This window comes from Polypterus senegalus, chromosome 10, assembly GCF_016835505.1.
Source record: "Polypterus senegalus isolate Bchr_013 chromosome 10, ASM1683550v1, whole genome shotgun sequence".
NCBI lineage: Eukaryota > Metazoa > Chordata > Cladistia > Polypteriformes > Polypteridae > Polypterus > Polypterus senegalus.
In genome coordinates, this window is record NC_053163.1 from 76401502 (window position 1) to 76414940 (window position 13439).

At 37.9% G+C, this 13439-nt stretch overlaps 1 protein-coding gene across 1 annotated transcript in view; it reads right to left on the reverse strand.

Annotated features, from left to right (window-relative positions):
* tnmd (tenomodulin) overlaps nucleotides 1-13439 on the reverse strand; it is a 444267-nt gene that overhangs the window by 250766 nt on the left and 180062 nt on the right. The window lies entirely within an intron of this gene.

The window sequence follows — 13439 nt, forward strand, 5'->3', positions numbered from 1 at the left end:
TTAACAAACTCACCTAATCCAGTTTATGGTTTTAGAGTCATCAGTTACACTTTTTCCTGTAAACAAACTAGTGTTTTGAAGCAATTAAACTTGTGTTTGTTCTGTTCTTTATTCTTATTTCTGTGATGGATAAGTACAACATGCCATAAACCTTTTGTCTTTCAACAAATGATGCTCACGTAAGTTTTATTTTTTGCTAATACATAACAGGTTTCTATATTTTAACCTCATTCCATAAGAAAATACACTTTTTCTCCATTATTTTTAGACTTACTCTCACACATTGTTCATTCTGGTAGTTTGTCTACCGCTTTACTTGTTTCAATTTTTGACCATTATTTTTTATTTAAATATTTTACTGTTATTATGAACGTGTTATTTTATATTCTTTTCTTTGTATGGTTGCTGATATTTTGTGACAGTCTTTGCATGGCCATACCTACTGTTGCTATGCCAAAGTACAGGCATGTGACACTGAAGTCACAAAATGTCTTGTACCATCAGGTTCCACCTATATAAGATGGTGGCACGCTGTACTAAGTATCAAAGCTTTTGGAATGACTTCTGAAAATATTTTAGTTAAAAGGACCTTTTGCTTTTACTGTATATATCAGCTTCTGGTTTTGTGTTTCTGGCTTTGACGTTTAGTTTGTTGTCTCTGTCAATACTCTGACCCCTTCCTGTTCAAACAACTAGATTTCTGTCTGCTTATATTGCCTTCTATCCATGTCTGTTCACATCTTATCTTCATAAATAAACTATTATAAGATATGTCAAAAGGTGAACAATTCCAAAAAAGGACATGAAGATAGTTGTTGATAACTAGTATTAATGTGCACTGTAAAATACACTTTATCAGCTTAGTCAGTCTGGTAAAGTAAATTACTCCTATTCTCTAGAAGCCATCTGTTTTTAGTGAGCAGCGGTCAAATGAACATGCAATGCATCTAATACCGTGGCAACATAAATTAACTCTTTGGTATAAAGGGTTCACCAGGCAATTAAAACAGAGCCTTAAAATAATTTATACACTACTGTAAATACGGTAGATTTCTGCTAACACAGAAAATAAACATTTGTTACACGATGTTGGTCATATAAGGAGATAGCAGAAAAAACAGCTGTCCTTCAAATTAATAAAAAAACATGCTTGACATGAGTTTGAATGTAATGGATTTTTCCCTACCTCCAAGTGGAGTTAGATTTTGCAGATTTAAAGTGATGACCTTTATAACATGAAGCTAAACTCCTAGTAAGTGCATTTAAACTTGACTTTTACAAAAGGACATTTTAATAACAATGTAAGCATCAAATGAGAGGCTTTCTTTTTTCCTCTGAATGACAGAACTTTGTCAAAAATATATATGAAAGTCTGTTAACAGTATGACTAACATTTTGCTCTTTCGATCCAGAAGTGGCATTCAGGAATACTGATGGAATGCATATTACAAACACCTTAATTAATACCTCCAGACCTCTATGTACAAATATAGCAGCTTGGAAAAACATTGCTTAAGCTTGTCTAATACAAACATTATTCTGAAAACTCCAGCTGAATAAAAGAACTAAAAAACTTTATATCTTGAACTTGACAATATTTTGGTAGCATTATGCTAATAGTGAACATGAACAATGCTGAACTCACTCGTCTGGTCTCAACAAAAGCTAAGGTTCTTTTGAAAACAGATCCATTAATATATAGTAGCACATTATTCTGTGTAGTTGGTCCACAGTCTTGATTCTTTCAAAGAGTGGTCTTCATATAAACACCTCTAAGTAAAAAAAATATTAATAAATGCCTACATATCAGAAACAGTGGTTGTATTTGTTCATTTGTTTGATATCACCTTTACCCAAGGCAACTTAGAAGATCAGGATGCATTTCTGTGTAGTAGCTGGTGCGGTGTCCTGTCATGGGGTATGCAGTAAAATCATCAATGCTAAATTAACGCTTGCAAGTGTTTACATGACCTTATTCCAGAAGAAATAGGCCCAAGTAAAGTGTTAATTTAACAGTGGCAATTTTATTGTTCACAGTTAATACTAAAATGGCACAAGACACGGTAGAGAAGGGCTATTCAATTACAAATTCAGTTAGGCCAGAGTTTCAAACCAATAAATTTAGTTGGGTCAGACATTTTCAGTGGCCGGTAAGCAGCAGATAATAACAAATTAATGTATTGATTAGTGATTGTTTCCCTTTTAAATTTGGTCACATCTGTCACAGGCACATCAAAAAGTGCATTAAAAAACAATAAATAACCACAACTGAACAGAATATGAGGTAGTAACAATACTTTTTTCCATTTTTGAAATAAAAAAAAATAAACGTTTATATGACTTAAGCACATCTCAAAGTGCATAAAAACAAAGTAGTGCATAGTATTAGCAATAATATTTGTTTCACTTTTGAAATAAAATAAATATTTTGGTCATAGAATAATAATAATTCTTAATATCCATCCATCCATTATCCAACCTGCTATATCCTAACTACGGGGTCACGGGGGTCTGCTGGAGCCAATTCCTGCCAGCACAGGGCGCAAGGCAGGAAACAAACCCCAGGCAGAGTACCAGCCCACCACAGGGTGCACACACACACCAGGGACAATTTAGAATCGCCAATGCACCTAACCTGCATGTCTTTGGACTGTGGGAGGAAACTGGAGTACCCTAAGGAAACCGATGCAGACACAGGGAGAACATGCAATCACTACGCAGGGAGGCCCCAGGAAGCGAACCCAGGTCTCCTAACTGCAAGGCAGCAGCGCTACCATTGCGTCACCCTATCTTCTGATATAATACGCTACTGTGGCTGTTCGTTTGTCTGTCCAGGATTTTTAATCATGTTTGAACTATTCACCTGAAATTTGGTACAAATATACCACATGAGGTCTACTATCCGCTTTCGAGGTGATGATTGACTTCGAAGGTTAGTCCTCTTTTTATTTTTATTTCTATTTTATTGTAGAATCAACTCTCGGCAGCGGCCAGCAGGGCGGCCATACTGCGCATGTGTTGTCATCCCTACCACCTTCGCTGTCACTTCCCCTACCTCTTCATATCTTAAATCATTCTTGAGGCAGATTGAAGACTTAAGTGCCAGCTTAAGTGAAAAATTAAGGAAAATGCACTAAGTAATTGCATCACAAACACTGACTTATTCAGTTTCAACGTGAAAAGATGCCGACAAAAGAAGAGAAGCAGCAGGCTGCTAGGGTGGAGAAAATAAGAGCTGCTCAGGAAGCAGCAAGCGCATCAACCTCTAAGCAAACTCAAAAAAAGAGTATGAAAACGAGGAATGTTCAAGTCAAGTGTATTCACAGCACGTTATTGTGCAGTGTGCCATTATGGTTCTTAATATTTGCATGGAATTTTTCTCACTACTTAAAATGCTTTTTGCCCCACGCAGAACATGAACCCCTTAATCTTTTTACTATGATGCATCAACACTACGATTGCTCCACAGCAAATATATAATTCAGTCACATCACAGAGTGGATTTAATAGAATAAAAAAGAACTATCAGCGCTATCACAGCTATCAGCGCACAAATTTATAACAAATGATAACAGGAACTAACACGCATGAATACAATGTCTACGGCTCACTGAGACTGAGGGAGCTTAAGATTATTATAAATCACCACATGTATGTTGATATTGTGACGTGTCTTGCTACTTACTGTATGGGCTATTGGGGGGGGTCTTAGGGGGAAGCGCTTTGTGAGGTCTCAGGTCACCTTCTTAGAGAAAGCCGAGTGTCAGGATCAGGGTGAAAAGGGAGTGAATAGTAAAAGAGCAGGAAGAGATTCCCCAGAGAACTAACTCCTTCAATAGGTCATCACAGAATCATAGATTGCGACCACCACTTGCAGACACACTACAATGTGCTGCATTGTGGGTTGAATGTTGCTATGCTATGTTACATTCATGGCCAATACTAGTGTAGGAATTTCTGAAGGCTTGTGAAATGTGTTTTTCACTGCGTTTCTGGTAGGACCACGGGCTGGGTCACTTGGAGGTTGCTTCTGCGCTGAATGGCCAGTTGTAAGGTATAAAAGAAGCTGTTTCCAGGTTTAAGGAAGGTGCCTAAAATTTCTCATCGAGTGGTTTAAAGTGATTTAAAGCTCCTGTCTTATATACAGTGCTGTCATCAGAGATTTTAGTCTTCCATGTCCCTGAATTGGACTAAGTGGTCTTCAGAATAGCTGGCTAGTGACTAGCTGTGTAAAAAGAATTCCAAATGCAAAATGTTAATTTGAAAAATGCTTACTGGTAAATAATAATAATGATAGTAATAGTAATAAGGAGCAGTCCTGTAGGTTGAAGCTAAAGCCCTTGTTTTCAAAAACTGAACTTCAAGCAAAGAGTTTAAAAGAATGGCACATAACCAGTCACTGCGTACACACAGGAGGCTTTTCTCTAATGTTTTTAAGAGGCGTAATCTCATTTTTGATGGCATCTTTGGAATGAGAGGCCCTTCAAGGTAGCTGCCATGCTGTCAGTGATCACAAGGCTAACTAAAAAAAATCTGTCTATAAATTCAACAGGGGAGTTGATTATACTTCACAAAATGCCATGCTGAAACAGGAGTTGAAATAACTGGATGTATGTAAAATGTTACCATTTTGTTGCAATGGGTATTTGAGCAAAAGTTTTGAAATAGTATCTGCTGAGAGCTCAGTTTTTATTATTCTGATGTGGTGCGACAATTGAGTTTTATTTCTAGTGTTACCGTGGTGAACATTAGTAGGGCCTCTGTAAAAAATGCACCTACCATGCACAATATATGCTTTACTTCATAGTAAAATATGTTCAGCCCCAGTTCTATCATTCAGATAAGGAATACAAAATAATAAAACAGCAAAACATTATTTTTCAGAGAAAAATATCCCTTCAAAACACTGTATATTTTAGAGAGAGAGACACTGCTATTAAACAACTAATTTACCTCTGGATCAATAAAGTATCTATCTATCTATCTATCTATCTATCTATCTATCTATCTATCTATCTATCTATCTATCTATCTATCGATTATTTTGTTTCATTTATAATCTGTCACGAAAATTTCAAAGACAGATAAATCCTATCATTTTCAGAATCTGTTGTCTGTTTTTCACTTTTAGGGAGCTGGAGCCGTTAGCTACAGAAATGATAGGCTATGAAAGGTGCCAACTCTGGCTGCCACTATTGGTGATACAGTATACTGTACCAATAGACAGTTAAAGGTGCCACATCTTTAAGATTTGGGTGAAGCTTGGAATACCAAAAAAAAAATATATATAAAAACGACATAAGGTGAGTGTGCTCACCCCACAGACACAGTGCCTTGCCACACACTAAACTCAGCTACATGGTGCTGTGAGACATCAAACTATGTCATTATCTACATATGTAAAAGTCAATGTACAGTATGTGTGTGTTTATGTATGTATGTTCCAGCATCAATTCTGAGTGATTTTCATGAAACTTGGTGCACATGTTTCTCATTGGTCAACTAAAAATACTGTAGGGTGAAATCAACACTAATGCACCCCCTTCTGGGTAGGGTGGGGGGTGATTTTATGGTCTTATATGCATGTTATCATCCAGTTGACATTCGGAATGATCACCAGAGGGCAAACTGGAGTTGACTGCCAGCATTCTTTATGTTTGAGCACCACCGCGCCCCTGTTGCTTTTGAAATTAGAGTTGTCCGGTTCTGAGCGTCAACTGGATGATAGCATGCATACAAGACTGCAAGACAAGCACATTAGTGAGTCTTCATTGTTTGTTAGTTTGTTTTTATTTTTAAAGTTGTGGGTTTTTTTAATTATATGTTTCTCATACAATTAAAATAAAAAACACTTTATTTTCCTCCCGGGCAACGCTGGTTATTTCAGCTTGTATTAAATAAAATGAGCCAAGACGGTTCATGAATTTTTGGTGTTCGATTCAAAAGATTTTGGGACAAAAGATAAATGAGCAAACTGGAGTACTTTCGTATCCAAGGTGGTGTTTTTTGGAATGTCCATATTTAAGTGTACTTGCTTCAGACCAGTATGAGCCCAGCCAATCAATTCTGTCATGTCTGATGATTTGTCTCATCTTTGAGTCTATTTTTTACTTCTTTGTCAGAACACTCTTGACTGCCATCACAGTTTACTTCTGATTCACCCTGGTTGTATTTTTTGTTTCTTTGTACTCCAAAACCTATCTGAGAGTAGTCAAGCAAGTTGTGCAGTTCACAGCAATAAATCATATTGATATATGATACTTGATTGTAAAAGAGCTACTGTACAAAGAGGCTCAGAAAATGTTCTCTTGTTTGACTACATGAGAGCAAAAGCATTTGCTTTAAGTGAATTCCTGCTTAACTCTTTCAGGGCTAATGTTGACTTTTGTCCAAAAGAGGAGTTGACGATGATAATCGACTGTAAACTGTGACAAAACCCACCATTATGTTTTAGTTGGACTCTCACTGCTAGAAGGAAAGTTAGATTCATTGGTTTGACCGAGATTTCCAGTACTCGCGTGAGTAGCAAGGCGCAAACAATGGCAAAAATGGCACTGACATCTGGCGAGAGATCAAAGCGAATGTATAAAGCAAAATACTTTGTGGACAATGTTTTGCCTATTATTATCTCTGTACTGGACTATGTCTTGTTAGATTTTGATACAAGTGACTGAAAACGAATGTGAGGTTCCAGCTTCAGCTGACTGGTCCCACAGCTAATCATTGTACTGACAATGCTCGCCAGGGAGGATTCCCACTTAACAATGATAAGAGGTAGAAACCAGATTGCAATGCACTGCGACTGTGTCCCAGCTACACAAAGACAGCCTGGCGGCAAGTCTGATGCAGCTTCTTGGCAAACTGGCAACCATAGCATGCAGCAACACATGTTTTATGTTGATTTCCGTGTGAAGCCATTGCTTGGAAAAAATATTCAGCCCTCAAAGAGTTAAATATCATTTCTTATAATTAAAGATAATTATTCAATCACCAAGTCACAGCCTAGCTTTCCCATTGTGCCAATATACCACTATGCAGTGTCTGCCCGTTGATGTCAAATGAAGAATGAGTACTGTCTAAGCTGAGAGACATTTGCTTATCACCAAGTGAGTCAGCTAATTTGTCTGTCCAGTGTGGGATTACGTTTTCCCCAATAATCTCACTTGCCTCTATTTATCGACTGAGCTCTTTCTGCACATCACTATGCCTCAGTAAACAGGATGAACCCAAGCTTGAAGTGTCTTATTTCCAGGATGGAAAAACATCTCACTTATTGTACAAAATCTGCTCACATGAAAATGTTAAAAATGTAAAAAAATAAATAAATAAACACTATGGTATCTTATCTAAAAAAGTAAGAAATGTACTTGTAACATTTTAATAAAAAAGTAGAAGGAAAACTGTGCCAGCTTATCTTAAAATTACACCTAATTTTCCATTCTGTTCTCCTATTTATTTTGAACCTGCATTAGCTATATTATTTAAAAAAAATCTTGCAGAGCTTAACAAAGTCAGTGGTATAGTATGTTGATTAGCAGTGGCTTTTGTAGAGGGTGACAGCTCTTACAATGAAACTTTATTTTTTTCTTCATGAGACATTAACGATGACAACTAGTACCTCACCTCCTAGATTGACATGAGTTGTCCTTAATTAATGTGAGAGATTTCCTCCTTCCCTCATCACCCTTTTTGTTCAGCTGGAACAACTGTTTCAGTAAAAAAAAAAAAAATGAAATAACTGCTTTGAAACAAAAAGCCGTTTTCTGAGGGCTATGAAGCCTTAGCATTTGGCCCTGGCAGCTCTTGTAAGCATTGTTAGATGGACTGCCCTTATAGAACTATGGGGGCTCTATATGTCACATGACAGCCCAAGGACATACTGGGAAATCTGCCAGTTTTTTTATTAATATATGATTTATTTCATTTTTTTTTTGGGGAGGTATGGGGTCTTGCTATAAAGATTTACTTCTTAAATCTTTTTTCTTTCTTACATCAGTTTTGCAGTTCCTAGTGTGAAAATTAGATGTCATGCCTTTTAAAATCTATTTTAGTAGGAGATTTGAGTAATTTTTTTATTTAAGTGTCACTGAGTATATTTTAAGTAGCTTAATTCATGTGTGGTTCAGCAGTGTGAATGTACGCAATGTCAGGCCTCTCGAGAGGGTGGTTGATAACTCAGAAAGGATTATTGCAGTTGATGTGCCTGCAGTGGAAAGCATTTAAAAGTATATTTGGATATCTCACTAATGCTTTAAATATCATTAAGGATACAAATTATCCCATATTTGATTTGAGTCTTTATGTTATGTTCTTTGGGATTGTACAAAGCCTCTGGATGCAGCTTTCCCAAAATCTGAATAAAGTTTGCATCTTAAATCAGGATCAGGTTGTTATTAAATGGATGATTCATTTGGTGGTATTCTTTGTATTGCAACATCTCTTATACAGTAAATGTTACGTGAGTTTTCTGTACTGTGCATGTTGACTTCATGTTACTTTAATTGCCATACTTTACGAGTGTATGTGATTGTGTATATGAGTGTGTCATGTAGTGGACTGCAGCCCCTGACTGAGTTTGCTCCTGCCTTGTATTCAGTGCTGTCATCAGAGATTTTATTCTCCCGTGTCTCTGAAATGGACTAAGTGGGCTTCAGAATGGCTGAACAGATTAATGCCTTCACACTTGTGAGAACTCTATTAGAATTGATTTTAAAATTGTGTATTGTACATGGCAACAAAAATATCTGTCTACAGCCTCGATGTGTACTTTGTATGTCTCAGAAGGTGAGCAAAATATTCACAAAAATGTAGGCTTTTATTCTGTCAGTATTTATTCTATTTGCTCATAACCTTAAACCAACCCTAATGATGTATTGTAATAAGGAGCTAAAGGAGCTGAAGCTTCAAATCCTCTGCTTGGTATGCCATTAATTAGTTTTGACAAATTGCAGATATTAGAGATCCATCAGCAATCAGGGCTTAATTAGAGTTAGCAGGCATACAGTAGGTAGCAGGTAAGAATGAGCAGCAGTTTAAGAGGCAGAGGCTTCATTTACACTGCTGGACTAAAAACACAATTTCATGTTTTTTTTCTTACTTTTATTAGCATAGGGGACAAATAGTATTCTCACATGTACATAAGAAATACTCCGAATTGACTTGTAGGCACAAATGAAAGGTCAAACATGTAGCATCACTTATATGACTACAGTAAACTACATGTGGATCCAACACCATAAAGTGTAAGTACTAAATGGTTAAAAAAATATTTTTAACTGGCTGGATTGTGAATACCCCTGCAAAGGAATAAAGGAAAATAGAAAAACACCATAGATACAAATTAGGATAGTGGTGTCTTTGACAAACAAAACAGATAACCTGTCAGTTACAACTGACTTTTTTAAAGCTGTAAATAAGATATCAAAAGATTAAATGCTGTCAAAATCTGCTTGAATATTTTGTTAAGTCAAGTATCTCATACCTTGTATGAAATGCCTTTGTATGAGACCAATACATTTTACATTAGATTTATAAACTAAAAGAAACCAAATGCTTGTTAAAAACTGGGTCTAAAATAAGGCAAGGCAACAACTGACCTTAGGATGAGACACCAATCCATCACAGGGCCCATTCACATATACACCCTTTACTGCAAAAGGCAGATCATAAAAAATGAACAAAAAGACAAGAAGATAAGAGGAAAATGTAGTTAGAGACTAACAAAGTTGTGAAACCTAAAAGTAACATCAAACAAAGTTGCCAAATCCCAATTCATAAAACTTGCAAAGTCTTAACTTCCTAAAAACAATATCAATAGCTACACTAAATGAACCAGCACGATTTCCACAATATTCAGAAATGTGGATGCTGGTAGTAGTTTACCACTATCTTACATACTGAATAGGTTCTGATAACCATTTTGTAACCACTAAACAAACACACAAAATGGCAGTACAAGACAACAATGATAAAAAAATGAAAACTTAACAAGAAGAACTTTTAATGCAAGTAAATTAAGCACAGTATTAAATTCTTTATAATCTAAATCACCCAAATCATGGCATACTGGTGGAATCGCTAGTGCCACAAAATTGTGTGTCCTGTTTTTTACTTTGAAAGGAGATAAGTTGAGATGGATCAAGGCTATGAGATTTAGAGAAGATGACATGTCCTTGCTTTAAGCATCTGAAATGCTGTGTAAACCAAAATACTTGGTTGAAAAATGAGCACCAACTCTTCAGTTTAAGAATCTGAATAATGCTAATTTAAGAGGATTCAGTCACAATTAACCTAACTTGGAGGAATATCCACACACCTACAGAGAGAATGTACAAAATATATACAGACAAAAGTTAGGTATTATTTTCAAAAGTACCATCCTGGTTTCTTGAAGGAGTAATGCTAACCAGTGCTCCACCATGCTGTCCACTGAAAAAAATATTAAATACACTTATATTGTATATTATGTGTAGGTGCTGTAAATAAGTCAATAGAGAACAAAAGAGAGTTGTGGCACCAGATGGTGATCACCATTGAATGTCCAGGTGAATATGACTTTACAAAAAGGAAAATAGATGTTGTCAATTATGTCACACGTAAGGTATGAATGTCAATCTTGTCTCCCTGACTCTTGTATTTACCAAGCTTCTGCTCAACATGTTGTCCTGGCTATGATGTTAAACTGCATCCAGCCTTGCAAGCAGTCCTAGAACTTGCAGGTAAATCATGGGGGTTGGTGCCAGGATTGGCACTCCAGCCACCATAAAAAAAAACTTCACACAGCTCTGAGATGACAGAAAGGACTCCTTTCTGCTCTCCGTGGGAGTAGTTCTGCTGCAGCCACCCATAGGAAGGCTGCATGCATTATGGAGGGGTTGAGGGAAAGCCTTCGGGAGCACCAATCCACAGAATAGTGAAAACTGTCAGAGAATCAATAGAGTCAGGCCTGTCAGGGATCAGAACTGGCATGGTGCTGCGGTTTCGCCTGCTGCACAGCAGCACCCCGGATCCCAATTTGAGACGGCCCATCTGGGTAGGCATGTGGAACGTGCTGAGAGAGACTGAGCAAAGAGTCTGAGTGTCTGGGCTCGCAAGTGTCTTGGATAAAAAACAAGATCCAGGCCTTTAACAACCTCTTAGGCACAACCATCAGCAGCCTGTGTGTCTGTGGAGAGAGTGTTGACCTTGTTGAGAGGTTTACTTACCTTGGCAGTGACATTCATGTCTCTGGTGACTCTTCCTATGAAGTCAGTAGATGGATTGGGAGAGCATGGGGGGGTCATGAAGTCGCTGGAAAGGGGTGTGTGACACTCCATATATTTATGCTAAAGGACAAAGGTCCTAGTCTTTAGAGTCCTGGTGCTTCCTGTCTTACTATATGGTTGCGAGACATGGATGCTATCCAGTAACCTGAGATGAAGATTGGAATCCTTTGGTACTATTTCTCTTCTGAGCATCCTTGGGTACCACTGGTTTGACTTTGTGTCAAATGAGCAGTTACTCATGGCACATTACCTGCATTGTGAGGGAGGGTCAGTTACAGCACTATGGCCATGTGGCACAATTCTCCGAGGGTTAATCCACCTCACAGGATCCTCATTGTTGAGGACCCGAGTGGCTGGACCAGGCCAAGGGGATGCCCATGTAACAACTGGCTGCGGTGGATAAAGGGTAATTTTCAGAGGGTGGAACTGGACCATGTGTCTTCCTGGGGGGTTGCCAACAAGGATCCCAAGCTGTTTCGCCATATGTTGGGAGTGGCAACATGCTGTACCAGTGCATGCTCCCCAACCTATTCTGACCTAACCTGCTCAACACTGACACCTTGTCTGCAGGTCAGGTGCATCTTAAGGAGGTGGAAGAGGCCACATGACCGGCAGAAGTGACACTAGTTTCCCATGGATAAGTCCTCTTCCACTTTAAGGCAAATGGCAACTGGGTTAGTAAGTGATGAATGGCCGGGGACCTTGCCCCACTGGGAGGTCTACAAAGCAGAGGACGGGGAGAGGGGCAATTCCTTCCCCAGGACGCAAGAGGGCAGCCATCCTAGATTCTTTGGGAGCCACAAAGCTGGAAAGCTCAACCCTGTGGGGATCCATGGCCACTGCCAGAGGGTGCCCGAAGGACTATGCAGCCTTAGACCGCAGCACTTCCACCACACCAGGAAGTGCTCACAAACCAGGAAGCATATACGCTTCCGGATGCCCATGCAGCACTTCCACCACACCAGGAAGTGCTGCAGGGAGAATAATCAGTGAACACCTGGAGCATATCTGGGTGCATTATAAAAGGGTCTGCTACACTCCATTCAGGGAGCCAGAGCCAGATGGAAGAGGATGGAGCTTGCAGGACAGGAGTGGAGGTGGTGAAGAAAAGACAGAGAAGGAAAAGATAAAGACTGAGTTTATTTTGCTGGTTTGTGTACTGTGTGTGCAGGAAACAAAAATAAAATGTGTTTGTTGTGTACATCTGGTGTCGTGTTTGTCTGTGTCTGGGCATCTTTCACAAGGTGTTACATTCAAATTCCTCCACCATAGTTTTAACCAACCCCATGTCCATAAGGCATTGACAGTGTGTATAAATAATAACACATGTAAGTTTATTATTATTTTTTTTTATTTTTATAAACCTGGCTTGCAAATATATCTATGGCTAAAGAACAGCATTATTAAATTTTTCTCAGAAATGCATCTTCATCTCAGAGGTTGATTTGTGTCTTATAAGTCAGTATCTCCTATGATCACTTTATAAATAAATATTCCTTTCAACTGCTAATAGCTCTTTGCCATGTTCTGTATCACATTGCAATGTGCCTGTTCTGGAGATTGTTAATTTCTTTTATTTCTTTTTCAAAGAGTCAGTCAGATAACATAAGAAGGTATTGTATTACTGCACGGCTCAGTGGGCCTGTCTCAAGAAAGCAAAGACACCCCTAGACTAAGCAAACCGCAGCTCTATTGTATTTAATTCATACTGTGTGCCTAGAGGTTATTAATAATGAAAGATGTATTTTCCATGTGCCTATAATACACCCATACCACTCAGTGGGGGGAGATCTAATACAGTATACAGACAGCAGTAATACTTAGAATTGAAATAAAACAGGGTTTTCAAGCTTTTCTATGCTTATTTTTCAATACATTAATGATATAAAAACTCATATATACATTTTCCTATGATAGATGATTATAGGAGGAGAATGATGGGTGGATTATTACAGACATAAAACAATATTTTTTATATTACAATCTCTACATGTTAAGCTAAAAAATGTAGTAAAATAATAATCATCTTTCCTTTTAGAATTTTAAATCTGATATACACACTCTTTAGGCAGGAATATGTCTTTCAGAGGTAAGGATCCTCTTCACAATAAGCCAGAGAAGATGCAATACAGAAATCACTGATTATGTCTACAAATTCATAATCAGAGCAAAGCA